The sequence below is a fragment of the Hyposmocoma kahamanoa genome, unplaced genomic scaffold (genome assembly GCF_003589595.1).
Source record: "Hyposmocoma kahamanoa isolate Upper Pololo Valley unplaced genomic scaffold, ASM358959v1 95, whole genome shotgun sequence".
In the NCBI taxonomy this organism is placed as follows: Eukaryota; Metazoa; Arthropoda; class Insecta; order Lepidoptera; family Cosmopterigidae; genus Hyposmocoma; species Hyposmocoma kahamanoa.
Window position 1 is genome coordinate 6,940,357 of NW_020654972.1, and position 14,124 is coordinate 6,954,480.

The following is a 14,124-nucleotide window of genomic DNA, read 5'->3' on the forward strand; positions in this document are numbered from 1 at the left end:
GCAGTCTGAAGCCCATTTGGTAAGAGCGATGGCCTTGGTGTGGCAACAAGCGCTGGTTTGAGTTCAATAAGACCGAAGTAGTTCTTTTTGTGTTTTCGATCTTCGTATCAATAATAATTTCTTACTGTTAATTTAGCGAATGCTTTGCTCAAAGGGATGAACTATGCGTGTTTGCGTGGTTTAGAAATTGCTGGTTCATCGTTTATTTGTCAAAGACACTAATTCAGTCTCCTTGCGCGAAGATACGCAAGTTGTATTTTTACTACATTGGAACTTCGCGAGCGTCACTAGCATCTACATCGCGATTTTATGATTAGCTGGTATGCAATTAGCTTAAAATCGGCATTTGAACACCAATTGCACTCAATTATTAATGCATCCAAAACGGTTCTATGCATCCGGTTTTATGTTTTTTATCCGTTCAACAATTGCAATGCAGTTGAAGTGGTCTTGTGATTATTCAAAATATACAACATCTTTGCAAAGCATATTGAAGACACTTTAACGTTGCCTATCAACGGTGTATATATTCAATTATTATATTATACCATATAGCCAACTGTGTGAGTAACATCTGTGAGATGTGGATAAAACTCACTTGGACAACAAATAAAAGAAATGGCAATTGTTCCAGTTGTTATCAATTGCTATTTTTTTCTAATCGTCCTGATGAAATTAAAATTTAACGAAATACAAATTATCCTCTGGCATTTTTATGGCGCTAAACGTCGGGACACACAAGTCGTGCCCCAGTTGTAAGTGACAAGCCTACCCATAACAGTTGCAGTATCTGAGGGATACTGCCACTGAACCCTTTACCCTGTCATAAACTTAACAAGTCCCATGTCACTGTAGTTTCACCAGCGCTCTTACCCTTCAAAACCGAAACGTAGTAATGCTCACGTGACTGCTTAATAGCAGAAGTAGATATGGTGGCAATACTACGTGCTGTACTGCTAACTAAGATTCTAAAGTACATTCTCAAAATAAATGGGTATAATCAGCGAGTACCTTACACCAGGTAAAACCTTTCACCACGATGGCAAGCATTATAAGATTTTGATAAATATAATTTAAGATCACCCAACGATTCTGGTGTCGTCCTCGGTCTTGGGGTCCAAAAACAGACTTGACAGGACAATCGCGTTTTGTTCTAGATTGCAATAACCTGAGATTACCAAAGTTAAATTTTATACCTACGTGCATTTTTTTGTTGCTACATGGACTAAAAGCTTGGGTACACATGTATGGGATCACAGACAACTGTAAAACAGAGTTGGTAATATGCACAAGTAGCTGGCACGAGTGCCTTCAGGGCCTGGCTGTAATAGCGCTCATTATATAGCCCACCCACTAGCTCAGTACACTAAGTAGATGTACTAATATCGAATAAATACGTGAGTACAGTGGAAATGTCAGCGTAAATAATGACTGTATAAATATAATACATACCCACTTATAAGGTAGGTAGGTAGTAACAATTAAAAATGAGGCCATTTTTGTTCGGATCTAAATTGCGTATATTTGTTTTAACAAACAAACCAACATTTCGGACTCTTTACAGTTCCCATGATCACGGGCGACAGATATGGTAAAATAATCAACAAGTCTAATATTAACACAAGCAATTATATTCAGAAGAAAAAATGCCAAACTACTGCCGAATTTCATGTACTGTGAATACCAAAAGAAGGATAACCCAGAATACTCAGACCAAACCAACTGAGAAATGTTCGTTTCTTAAATTGGCCCAAATCGGGTATCGACCTCCTCCTCAAGCGCCCATGGTACTAACTGCTGTACCACCGAAGAGCATGAGCACACCCCGTAATCTGAACCCCACCGTAGGTGGGGTACAGGGCTCGTTAGGAACTAGAAGTACGAATGTTATTTTGCTTTACTTAACCTTACCAATTAAAATAATTTGATTGGATATATATATTGTAACTTTTTCACTGAAAAAAAGAAAATCCGACCTCAAAAGTTTGCTTAAGCTTTTTTCGATTTCCATGGGATCCTCTCAGCAGATTCTGACTTCTTGGTGACAACAGGACTGTTACGGAGTACATTTTATATCTTCGTTTCTGGTCGTCATGGTGATTTGTTGATTACACATATTATTGTGTCAAGTGAAAAGTCGAATTTATTTGCGGAAAATAATTAGTCATTTGTGATAGCGGAAACGAACCCAGAACAGCATCAGGGACCACCTCGATAGTATATCCTTTCAAACAAAACAAGAAATTTCAATATCGGTGCACAATTGATGGAGAAATTCGTAAAAACGACACAGACATGCCAGTAAAATTTCAGATTTCCTTCAATTGGGTTCCCCTCATTAGATTCTGACTTGGTGACAATGGGATCACCACAAATGTGCACCCTTTCAAACAAACAAGAATTTTCAAAATCGGTCCACAATTGACGAAGATATCTGAAAATATACGTACAGCCGAAAGTATAACCTTCTCTTTTTTTAGTCGGCTTAGTTTCATTTGTAATGTGTAGCAATTGTGCAAACCTAAGAACTCAATATATCGCACTAATATTACAATAGTGTTGTAACTCTAAATATGTGAATTTCAGAATTAAATCATTGCTGAAACCAAAATTTGATTCTCTACACGTCACTAAAACCGTCGACAGAATATTGTAAGAAACAATTAAAAATCGAAAGATCTACTTAACTCAAAATGAGACAATATCAAGAATATGAAATTATTTCTACCCTTTTATTTTTAAAAAATTGGGCCAGTACATGAATTTTAATGATCTTTTACGGGAAATTAATATTCGTTTTTCATCGATTCTGAAAAAATACACTTTTTGAGTTAATACACTATTATATTAACAGTGCGATATCATTACTGTAAAAGGTGGAGTTTTGTTAAGTAAAACCATGTACAAATGACTCAAGAAGACTGCTAATCGCGAAAAAAAACAGCATTGTCGGGTTTTTAGTACCTATTTAGTACACCTGATGTCACGTCGATTAGCCAATTGCTGTTTCATAACTAATTGTTATACAATAATTTGTCAAAGCTACCATAATTTCTAGTGATAACAAACAAATCAACTACATGGCGCTTTTTTCACTATTTTTTAATCTGCCGGCTATTCTTTTATTTTGTTCAGGATTAGCGCCATCTACCCAAATAAGTATTTATAAATTAGTTCATAACACACAATGCCATCTATTGATTATAATTGATTATAATTGTCAAAGTTCAGAAAATGATTTTAGAGAGAATTCGTATTTTATGAATTGATTGATATCCTTTGGCCGAACGGTTACCATGCCGGATTGCGACGCAGAGGTCCCAGGTTCGATTCTCGGGCCGAAAGAAATGTTTGTATATAATGTATATTAGCCTACATTCGTTTCTCTCGTGAATTTGAGTGTAATTTGTAGTATATGTGTGTATCCATGGCACCCGCGATAAGGGATCTCGAACGCCTTCTCATGTATTCCAAATGTAACCTCTTTGTTCAATTATCAATATTGTTGAATGTTCTCTAGTTGTCAGAACTCTGTGGCTCTGATTGATTAGTTGAGAACTATTTACTTGTAACTTTGGCGAAATGTTGCTACCATAGTCTGTAAAGTTTGGTATTCTAATATAATAAACAATAATAATGAAGACCTTCGTGGTCGAGTGGCTTGCACAGAGGTTTCGTGTCGCCCTCTCTGAAGTCCCGGGTCAGATCACCGGCCGGGTATTTTTTTTTTATAATACTAAGTGTCGAGACGAATAAGTCGAGGGTCTGGTGGTATGCTACGGTATCTACAGCGGCAAATACTTGCCAGGTGCAGCCTGAAAACCAGCAAATTGCTAAAGATTTTACCTTTTCTTCGACATAGATTTAAGCATCGTTTTTTCCTAAATATTGTTGTATGTTTTCTCTTAAAGAATAAAGTCTTTTTCTTTTTTTAATACAGCGCCCGTCACCCTGAGACATGAGTTGACAAGTCCCATGTACCTGTAATTTCACCAGTACCCTTGCCCTTCAAAACAGGACCTCTGCGTGGCAGACCAGCATGGTAACCGGTCGGCCATGGAGGCAGTATTATTAAATATGTTAACGGAAGAAGAATCAAATGAAGTAATATTTTTTTTTAATCTCAAAACTTAAAACCCCTCAATCTCGCGGTTGATATTAATAGCCGCCCGCAACCTCGCGAGAAATCGTGTTTCCGTTGCAGAGTTTAACTCTATATAGTCAGCAAAACGGTTCAATATTACGTCAACAAATATCTCAATTCTCGCCTCGCACACCCTCATCAAACCAGACCATTTCCATCGACGCTAAGAAAGAATTGAAGCATGAAGCACCTTTAGTCTTATTTCACTAATTGTGACTGCAAAAGTGACGCGCGCGTGTCACGATTATGGCATTGCAACTGCGCTTCTGAATATTGTATGAAAATTAAAATAGTAACAGGCTGCAGTGCCACCACAGTGCTTCTACATATAAGCATTTAATTTGAAGGCACCCCAAAAGTAAAAGTGTTAACAATTTAAAACACTTTATTAATATATCTTAATAAACCATCTTACAAACATTCTCCTTATATCGGATGTTCAAAAACCAACAATTTCGTAATCCTCTTGAGTCGGTGAATCTATTCATTAAGACTCCTGTGTTTATTGAACACGGAGGACAGAGAAAATGGAGTTACAAATTAAATTTAGGCATGTGCACAAAAACTGTTATTTTTACTACGTTTTGAGCACTTTTTCACGTTTTTCTGGGCAATTAACCACGCAGTCAAAGCTTTTATTAAAGCGGCTATTGTATGGATGCTCAAGTGCCTCTACCCGATTGCACATCTAAAACAACAAAAAATCTACGACTTGAGTAAAATTCTAGTCTAGTCTAATTTAACCAAATTGTCTAGTTCTTACCACTTTCATTAATCCATAATCCTATCATTTCCATGACCTTTCTAGAAGTTTTATTTTCGCTTTTATTTATTAGGTACAATAAAACACACGACAGAAACTGTTTTATCTTTTGTTTTAGTGCATTTGCGTACTACGTCCGATTCATATCAGTTGTTCCGAATCCGAGAAATGGCGGTCCGATATGTCACAGGGATCATTTTATCTCTAGATGTACAAGAGATATTCGTATTTCCTCGGATTGGTATCGGACTTAGTGCACAAGCGACATCCGAAGCGGGTCAGAGTTTTCAAGATTTGTATAGTCTTGGATTCGAAACAAATACGAATCGGATGCAGTGCACAAACGTGCTTAATCCGTATTTGTATCATATTAATCAATAATTTCTCTATCTCTTCTATCTTTACAATGTTTAATCAAAAAGTTTTGCAGCCATTGACTTACAAATAAATGGACGACGGGACTAATACAAAAACCACGAAAAAAATGTCCCAAGTCAACCTATTCGAAATTCAAATTGTAATGTCATCGCAGTATCGCGCTGTCAGTCGAACAAATGAAGACTAAAGCGGAGTTTGGCGCTCTGTATACGATTTTAGCGCCTTACAAGTGCGGACACTTTTTAGCGCGGACCCGACGTCCATATAATTGTAAGTCAATGTTTGCAGCAATGAAAAGCATTAGCACAATTAAAAGCAAGAAAACGCACTCCAGTCAAAGTCTCCTCCATGTCACTGAACAACGATTAGTCTATCATCAATCTTGGGACTACAATGATCCTCTAACGAAGAACCGACGATACGGCATCTGTCAAAGGCCGCAGTGACCACAAGGTCGTATATCTTTGCTTAACACTTTTTATATATTTTTTTTATGATACCATGTGTTAGGAGGAACAAGTCGAGGGCCTGCTGTTAAGCGACACGCCTGTCCATAACAGATGCAGTGCCACGAGCTTAAAATCACAAAGATCTTATCTGTGCCGTCACTCAGAAATATAACTTAAAACGTCCCATGTGTGTTCCGCTGCTGCTTCTAACGTTACCAGTGTTCCATACGTATATTAAAAATAATAGGGTGTTCAAGAAGCTAATCGCGAATAGGTAAAGATACCCTAATGGGATTGGTAACCGTTTCTAACACTGTTTTTACCATTCTAGGGAATGCAGACTGATGCACATAATTAAAAAAAGAATATAATTCTTTTAAGTCAATACAATATTTTATTTATTTTATACTTAAATTACATATTGCTTACACATAAATATCCAAACGCAACTGCAAATACTTAAGGCTAAGTGGATAGTATTCAAGCATGATATCATTATTAAAAAACTAACAACAAGAAAGTGGGGTAAGAAGAATATACTTTATTATGAATCAAATATTTTGACTTCTTGGAAGAACAGATAAATCTTACAAGAATTTTTAAGTACACAAATCTTGCCTTTACTTACTTTTTCAGATTACAAAACAACAGGCAGATGGAGCATACGAAACAAACGATGTGAAGCCGCTTTTCATTTAAACGTGAAACACACAAAGAGCGGGTGCGAGTCGGGTGCGGGTCGGGTCGGGTCCGCGGTGGGTCTAATTCCGCGTATTTATATAAAAAAAATCAAAATATCTCGCTCTCGGTGTGTTGTCGTCCATATAAATACACAGAATTAGATCCGCCGCGGTCCCGACCCGCACCCGACTCGCACCCGCTCTCTGTGTGTCTTACGCTTTATTATGTCACACACAACTAGGAAGTTCACCGTAGGGATAAGCACATCTGTGTGCGTGTAAAATTTACAGGTGCAGCGAAAAACTCTCGCAATTTTTCTGTAGCGTTCTCTAATATTAATATTACAAACTGCAAATGTTATTTTGCAATATAAATACTTATTTAGCGGCATTATTTAGTGGCATTATATCAAATAAACTATATGCAATATATAAGTTACTAATTAATTGATTTACATCACACAGAGGAAAACATATTAAGATTATGAAGAAATTTAAAAAATGAAAAACTTTGTTAATTCAAAACATTAAATACAATCACAGTTACATAATGTCCTAATAACATTTACTTTGTACTATTTTTTATAATACTACAAATTTTGCTACGTAGTGGAATCGCATCATCAAACTTTTCTACTAATTTATTTATTAAATGAAACCTCCTCCTTTTTCGAAGTTAATTAGTCAATATAAGTAATATAAATAAGTTAACAAGTCATAGAACAAAACTTGTTGTTTACGATGTTAGTATTATAACCCTGTGAATGTCAAAACGGCTAGGTTGTGTGTTACTACCAACGCTCTGTATCGAGTTCGTTAAACTTCTTTACATCGCACTGGTATTTTCAATTTAATCCAACCCGTTCGCTAACTACAATAGCTAATCATTAACAAACAATGCCAGCTAAACGTTCATAGTGAGATATCGACCATCCATCATACTTGAGCGTTGATTTCCAATTCAATAACTAAGTTGACTTTCGTTTGTTAATAATTGCAAAGGTAATGATCAGGTATTGTTAATGAGGTACAGTTTGAGAAAGTTGTTGAATGATTACTGACGTTTTTTAGTTCACTGTACACCGGCAACAACACCGAGCTAGCACGATAGATTCCACTGTCAAGTATAAAACAACTTTTTTTTTCTTTATTTAAAGAGATTTGTCACAAAATGCGAGTACGCCGCTCTTTTTATAATATTCTAGGCTTTTTATTTAGGAAAATTGAGCTTTATTAGAATTGAATAACCGTTACGATAAAAATCTGTTTAATTTTGAATAGTACTTCTTTTTTGTATTTGTTTCTAATTATTTCTTTCTCTATTTTCACGTTTGTTTTTGCAAGCTATGGTATTTATAATTAGCTGTGCACATAAATAAGATGTCCACCGCATTTAATTTTTAATTACTAAATCAGTAAGTAAACGTGAGGGCCTCCGTGGTCGAGTAGCCCGCATACCGGTTTTTATGGTGTCTCAATCTCTGAGGTCCCGGGTTCGATCACCGGCCGGGTCAATTTTTTTTATAATACTAAGTGTCGAGACGAACAAGTCGCGGGTCTGGTGGTATGCTACGGCATCTACCACCAGCAAATTGCTGAAGCTTTTACCTTTTCTTTGACATAGATTTAAGCATTGTTTTATCTTAAATATTGTTGTATATTTTCTCTTAAAGAATAAAGTCTTTTTTCTTTTTTTAATAATATATTTATTTTTTATGCGACCATTTTATGTCACCCAGAGACATGAGTTGACAAGTCCCGTGTGCCTGTAATTTCACCAGCACCCTTGCCTTGGGAGGGGTGATAGGTTTTTTTTATATTACTAAATGACAGGGACCCACAAGTCGTGCGCCACACGCCTGCCTATAACAGTTGCAATGTTACTCAGAGCTGTAAATCATAAAGATCTGAGGGGCACCGCCACTACATAAGTTAACAAGCCTCATGTGCCTGTAATTTCACCAGCACCCGTACCCTTCAAAACCGGAACCAGTAATGTGACTATTACTGCTTGGCGGTAGAAATAGGTAAGGTGGCAGTACTTCCCCGGACGAGCTCTTTCACAAGGAGCTCTACTACTACACATCCTTCCCGTACCGTGCAACTGCCTAAGGGACCGTCTCTGTGACTGACAAAAAAAATGGAGGCTCATGGAAAGCTGAATGCAAGAACCGGTGTCTTCGCAATATGGAACACCAAATGTACCATTCTTCAATGCATCAAGTACAATAAGTATCTTGGACACCATGTTTTATTTGGGCACCCAATATATCTACCCATATACAGTGGCCGTATCGATATAGCGATATCGAAATAACATATCGATTCACATGTAATCACCGCATGAATATTTATTGTTAATTTGTAAACCCGATGCGCCGATACTCCCAGGGCGAAGTGAAAGCAATATTTTATAATTCCGACATTATTATATTACTGTTTATTGGTCCTTTGGCTAACAGAAAATGTCATAGATATTCTCTATATTGTATTGATACGAACCATAGAGAAACTAATAGGCTTCGCGCCTCCAATCGACCATACGAGGAATGTGTCAGAGAGAACTAGCAAAGAAAAAAAAAAGTTATTCCTTCGCATTATGAAACGGGGAGCAGGAATGTGTTTATTATTTCTGTCTGTCTATTTGTATAGGTTTACTTAGTATATACGCTAACTTAGTAACACAAAGTCGTCTTGCACTTTCAAAAGAAAATGCAATCTTTGGCTACTTTCGAGGCAAAGATCGGCAAGTAATTGGATGTAGTATACGGCCTTATATTTTTTTTATTCATCCCTGCCTAAACTTCAAATTGGAATATTTTGAAATGGAATGTTTTATTTGGCACTGGTATCAACGTGACAATAGGATTATAACTTTAAATTTAAGTGATGTATGTGTACATTTTTAGTTTAGTGATAATTTTTTGGAGCTACTCGATCATCGCGTCATACCACTACTGTCATTGGAATGTAGAGAGTTTCTTCAAAAGTTAGGGTTTGAAAAACAGCTTAAGCTGTTAGCTGAGACTCTTTTAAGAACAACTGGGATAGCATACACCTTTTGCTTGTCGCCAAATTCTAGACACTTCATCCTTTAGATCTGCGCATTTACTTATTATTATTATTGTTATCGCTACCGCCACCGCTACCGTTTATATTAGTGTATCGCAATCTGACATGACGGTTTGTGTTGTGTGTATGAAACCGATACTAAATCCGGCTTTATATCCACATGGCACTGATCAAATAGCCTGGAAGTAATTTATATTGTATAAACGGCCCTGGATACCAATTCATTCTTCTTCAATATGAAATATAAGAAGTCAGTTTTTTCTTGTAATATTATTCAAATATTGATCATGAGTTAAAAATTTTGAGATATATGCGTGTCAACAGATGGCATTGTGTGTTACGAAGTAATTTATAAATTAACGCTTCCTAATATAGGTAAATGGCATCAATTTTAAACATAATAAAAGAAAACCGGGCACTATACCTAAAAATCTGTGCAATAAGCGCCATCTAGTTGATATTTTTGTTATCACTAGTAACTTTGATAAATTTTGTTGCAGCTTGTCAATTTATTTTAATACATTTTCGATTTTCTATTTATCGTAATAATTTTTTTTTTGTTACAAGAAACGAAAGTAAACCTCTCACTATTAAACATCTCAATTCGTCGTCGTTCAGCTACCGACCAATAGATAGCAGCACATTGATTGAAATTTCTACATAAAATCAAAACGTCGTAACTTGCAAAAATAGGTATTGAACTTTCAATGGTATGGCAACAGGTTAAGGTTTAAGTTATATTAACAGTCTAGAATATGTTATTTCTTTTTAAATTTGAAACAACGACCAATTATCAACTTTTCGTAGTGTTTTAATTTAAGAATTACGAGTAGAGAGTTTTGGCGACAGTGGTTCTGAATGTAATCGAGGTTTAAGAACACTTCCATTTTTTTTAAACGGGTCAAACTACATCTTATTCTATAAATAGCTAATAAAAACAAACTATTAAATGGTACGATCAGTGACTTACAATTATATGGACGTCGGGTCCGCGCTAAAAAGTGTCCGAACTTATAGGGCGTTAAAATCGTATACAGAACGTCATTCACGCTTTAATCTTCGTTTGTTCGACTGACAGCGAAGCAAGCAAAATTAGACAGTACTGCAATGACATTACAATTTAAATTCAAAGTTTTAGCTTTTTCATATTCCTTTACATGTCACTACGTTCAAATAGGTTGACTTGGGACATTTTTTTTGTGGTTTTTGTATTAGACCCGTCGTCCATTTATTTGTAAGTCAATGGGTACGATAGTCAATAGTTCTTAAGAGAATTTACTTGAAGCTAAAAAATCAAAAAACGTCAATAATAGCTTTGTCGCCTCGTTATGTTCTATTAAACATAACTGTAAGCTACAAGGGAACACTCACTTTACACTTCGATTAATTTATTTATTCGATGCCCAAAAAAGTCATAACAAATTAATGCGGTTGGAACTCTTGGTTCTATATATAGGTTTTCAAACTCGAATTTTATAATGGTCACGAATTGAGTCCACATCGCAATCCCAAAATCGAAAATGTTCCGATTATTTATGTGAGTCGTGATCGGCAAAATGATGCATTCGATGCTTTTTAATACGAGCGCCGGACAAGAGTTAATAATGGCTAGTAGATATTATCGAATGTTATTAATTGCTCCTGACAGTTTTTTTATTTTGTTTTAGTTCTTTTTTTAAACTTGCAGATCTGGCCTGAGTAATGCTGTTTCCCCGTGTAAACTGCAAAGCTGTATTTTTGTTACGAATATAAGGGTAGAAAAAGATACGGCAATCAGAAAAATAGGCTTTATACTTCACATACAAAACCACTTGACGTCGAGAGAGAAAACTTTGCACTTTTACTATTTTTTTTCTTGTACGCATTTATACATAATTTGTTTTTTTCTGGTTTTTGTGGAAGCAAAACTCGTAAATCTCTCGGTTACATATACTACAAAAATAATATAGCATCTAAAAGGGTATTAAGGGTATTAAATAGGGTAAGGGTATCATTTTTTCGAAGAGAGAGTGAATAGGCATCATTTAGGTGTGCATCGTCACTTTCCATCAGGTGAGATGGAGGTCAATTGAGCACTTATATTTTATTTTAAAAAACTGATGAAAACTACAAATTATTGTGTTTACTATATTTTAGACCACTTTTTATCTTCATCCTTAAGAATTAGAAATCACATACGAGAGATTCACTCTTAGATGACCACAACTTATTATGGACTAAAAAAACAAAACAATATAGCAATACCAACGTAAAATAAAGTAAATAAGAAGGCAGCACCTGCGAATTAAGAGAACACATAGCTTTTTCTATTATTCTGTTATAGTCCCGTCACGAAATAGAACACAACATATTAAATACAAATAATAATTTTGAAACGACACATTTAAGCACTAAACAAATTAAATTGACAGGAATAACCATTGCACAAAGAAAATACTTAAAATATGTAATGGAATGACAGTAAACGGAGCGAGACTTACGTAGCCATTCCTCAAACCGACATGCATGAAATTTGAAACAAGCACAAAAATACAATTCTACAGATCGAGTACTTAGTTTTTCGCGGTTGTTACACATTATACAAAATATTTTGTATTTAGGATCAAAATCCTGAACATTTGTTTCTTCAAACAAATGTTCGGTCTTCAATTATACAGGTTTTTTTTATAGTACTAAGTGACAGAACGAACAAATCATGCGCCTGATGGTAAGCGACACGCCTGTCCATAACAGTTGCAGTACCAGTCAGTAATTTAAATCACAAAGAGCTAAGGTAGATAGATAGACTACACTGATATAACACAAATACAGATTAAGCATAAAAGAAAGAACAAAACATGATTGTCATAGCAGTGAAACGGCGCTGCCTCAGCATATGCCAAAGTTTCCTAAGGCGCTGGTTTTCAGTCAGGACCAACGAGAGGGATTAAATTATTTGAAAGCAAAAATATAACGACTATGAATAAAGTTATAGTTATACATAGTAAAGTGTAAATAGTGCATCTAAAATAACCTGTGTGCTGGTGCTGGGGGCGTTCTGGTGGATTGTAAAGGTGTGTAGCCTGGATAGCAGTAATAGCCTCCGCAGCCTCGCAGCCTCCAACATCTTATTTAGTAAATTTAGCAATTCAAACGTTGAAAGTCCAGTTTATAGATATTTAATCGGTTTATTTAAACGGTTTTAACAAATATAATCTTTAAAATGTAAACTGTATACATATAGCTAATAAACGATTCAAAAACATAAATGGTATGTTCGCTACCGCGGTCGCGCAGAGAGTGACGATGGAAAGAAAGAAAATCAGAATGCGAGGTGAAACGGAACAATTTTAAATTTAAATATGGGTAGAAGAAGAAAAATACGATACGAATGGAGAGAGGCGATACAAAAAGGTGGGATGACGATATAAGGAGGTCACACCGTCACACCTGTTTGACATGTAAGTGCATGAGCGAATGTGAATATAATTACAGCTGTAGGAGTAAGTTGTGACTGTAAAGAGGTTTTAATGTTGTGTAATGTATTTAGTATTATAATATAATTATACACATATACAATATACAATAAAAACACACAACACAGATTTTTGATGTGAGAATAGGCGTTGCCGGTACAGTGCTTTGAATTTGGGTTTAGATGTCTCGTTGCGTATAGGCGGTGGAATATTATTCCAGCACTTTGAGGCCGAGTATTTGAAACTACCTCGAAAAGCTGCAGTTCTATGTTGTGGCACCATAAGAACATATGATCGGACAGATCGCTCTCTGTAGCATACATTAACACTAGATGACCACGTTAGTCTTTGATAAAGATATTCAGGTGTTCTAGTTTTAACTATATCCTGCATGCAGGAGATTTTGACGACCCCTATTTTTATAGATAAGGGGCACTGCCACTGCGTCCGCCACCCTGAGACATGAGTTAACAAGTCCTATGTGCCTGTAATTTCACAAGCACCCTTACCCTTGCTAACCGGAATGCAATAATGCTCACATTACTGCTTGGCGGCAGAAATAGATAAACTGGCAGTACTTCCCTAGACGAACTCTTTCACAAGGAGCTCTACTGCTGCTAAAAGTAACCAAATAAATTAAGTGGTGGCGTTGTCTAAACAAAATACAATACAACGTGCATTTTAATTCATTTGTGGTGCAGGAGAAGTTTTGGCCGAAGGTGTCATGTACCGACGTCAGTTACCGAACACCCGCGTTGCGTCACAAGTCGCAGTCCATGCGTATACATAAATAGTATTTTATTATTATACATTTTAGTCTATAAGGTATGTATTTATGGTTCTTTGAAATTTGAATACCTATAAACATTGACTTACAATTATATGGACGTCGGGTCCGCAGTAAAAAGTGTCCGAACTTATAGGGCGTTAAAATCGTATACAGATCGTCATTCACGCTCTAGTCTTCGTTTGTTCGACTGACAGCGAAGCAAGCAAAATTAGACAGTACTGCGATGACCTTGCAATTTCAATTCAACGTTTTAGCTTTTACATATTCCTTTACATGTCACTACGTTTAAATAAGTTGACTTGGGACATTTTTTTCGTGGTTTTTGTATTAGACCCGTCGTCCATTTATTTGTAAGTCAATGCCTATAAATAAATAATTCCAGGATTAAAGAGG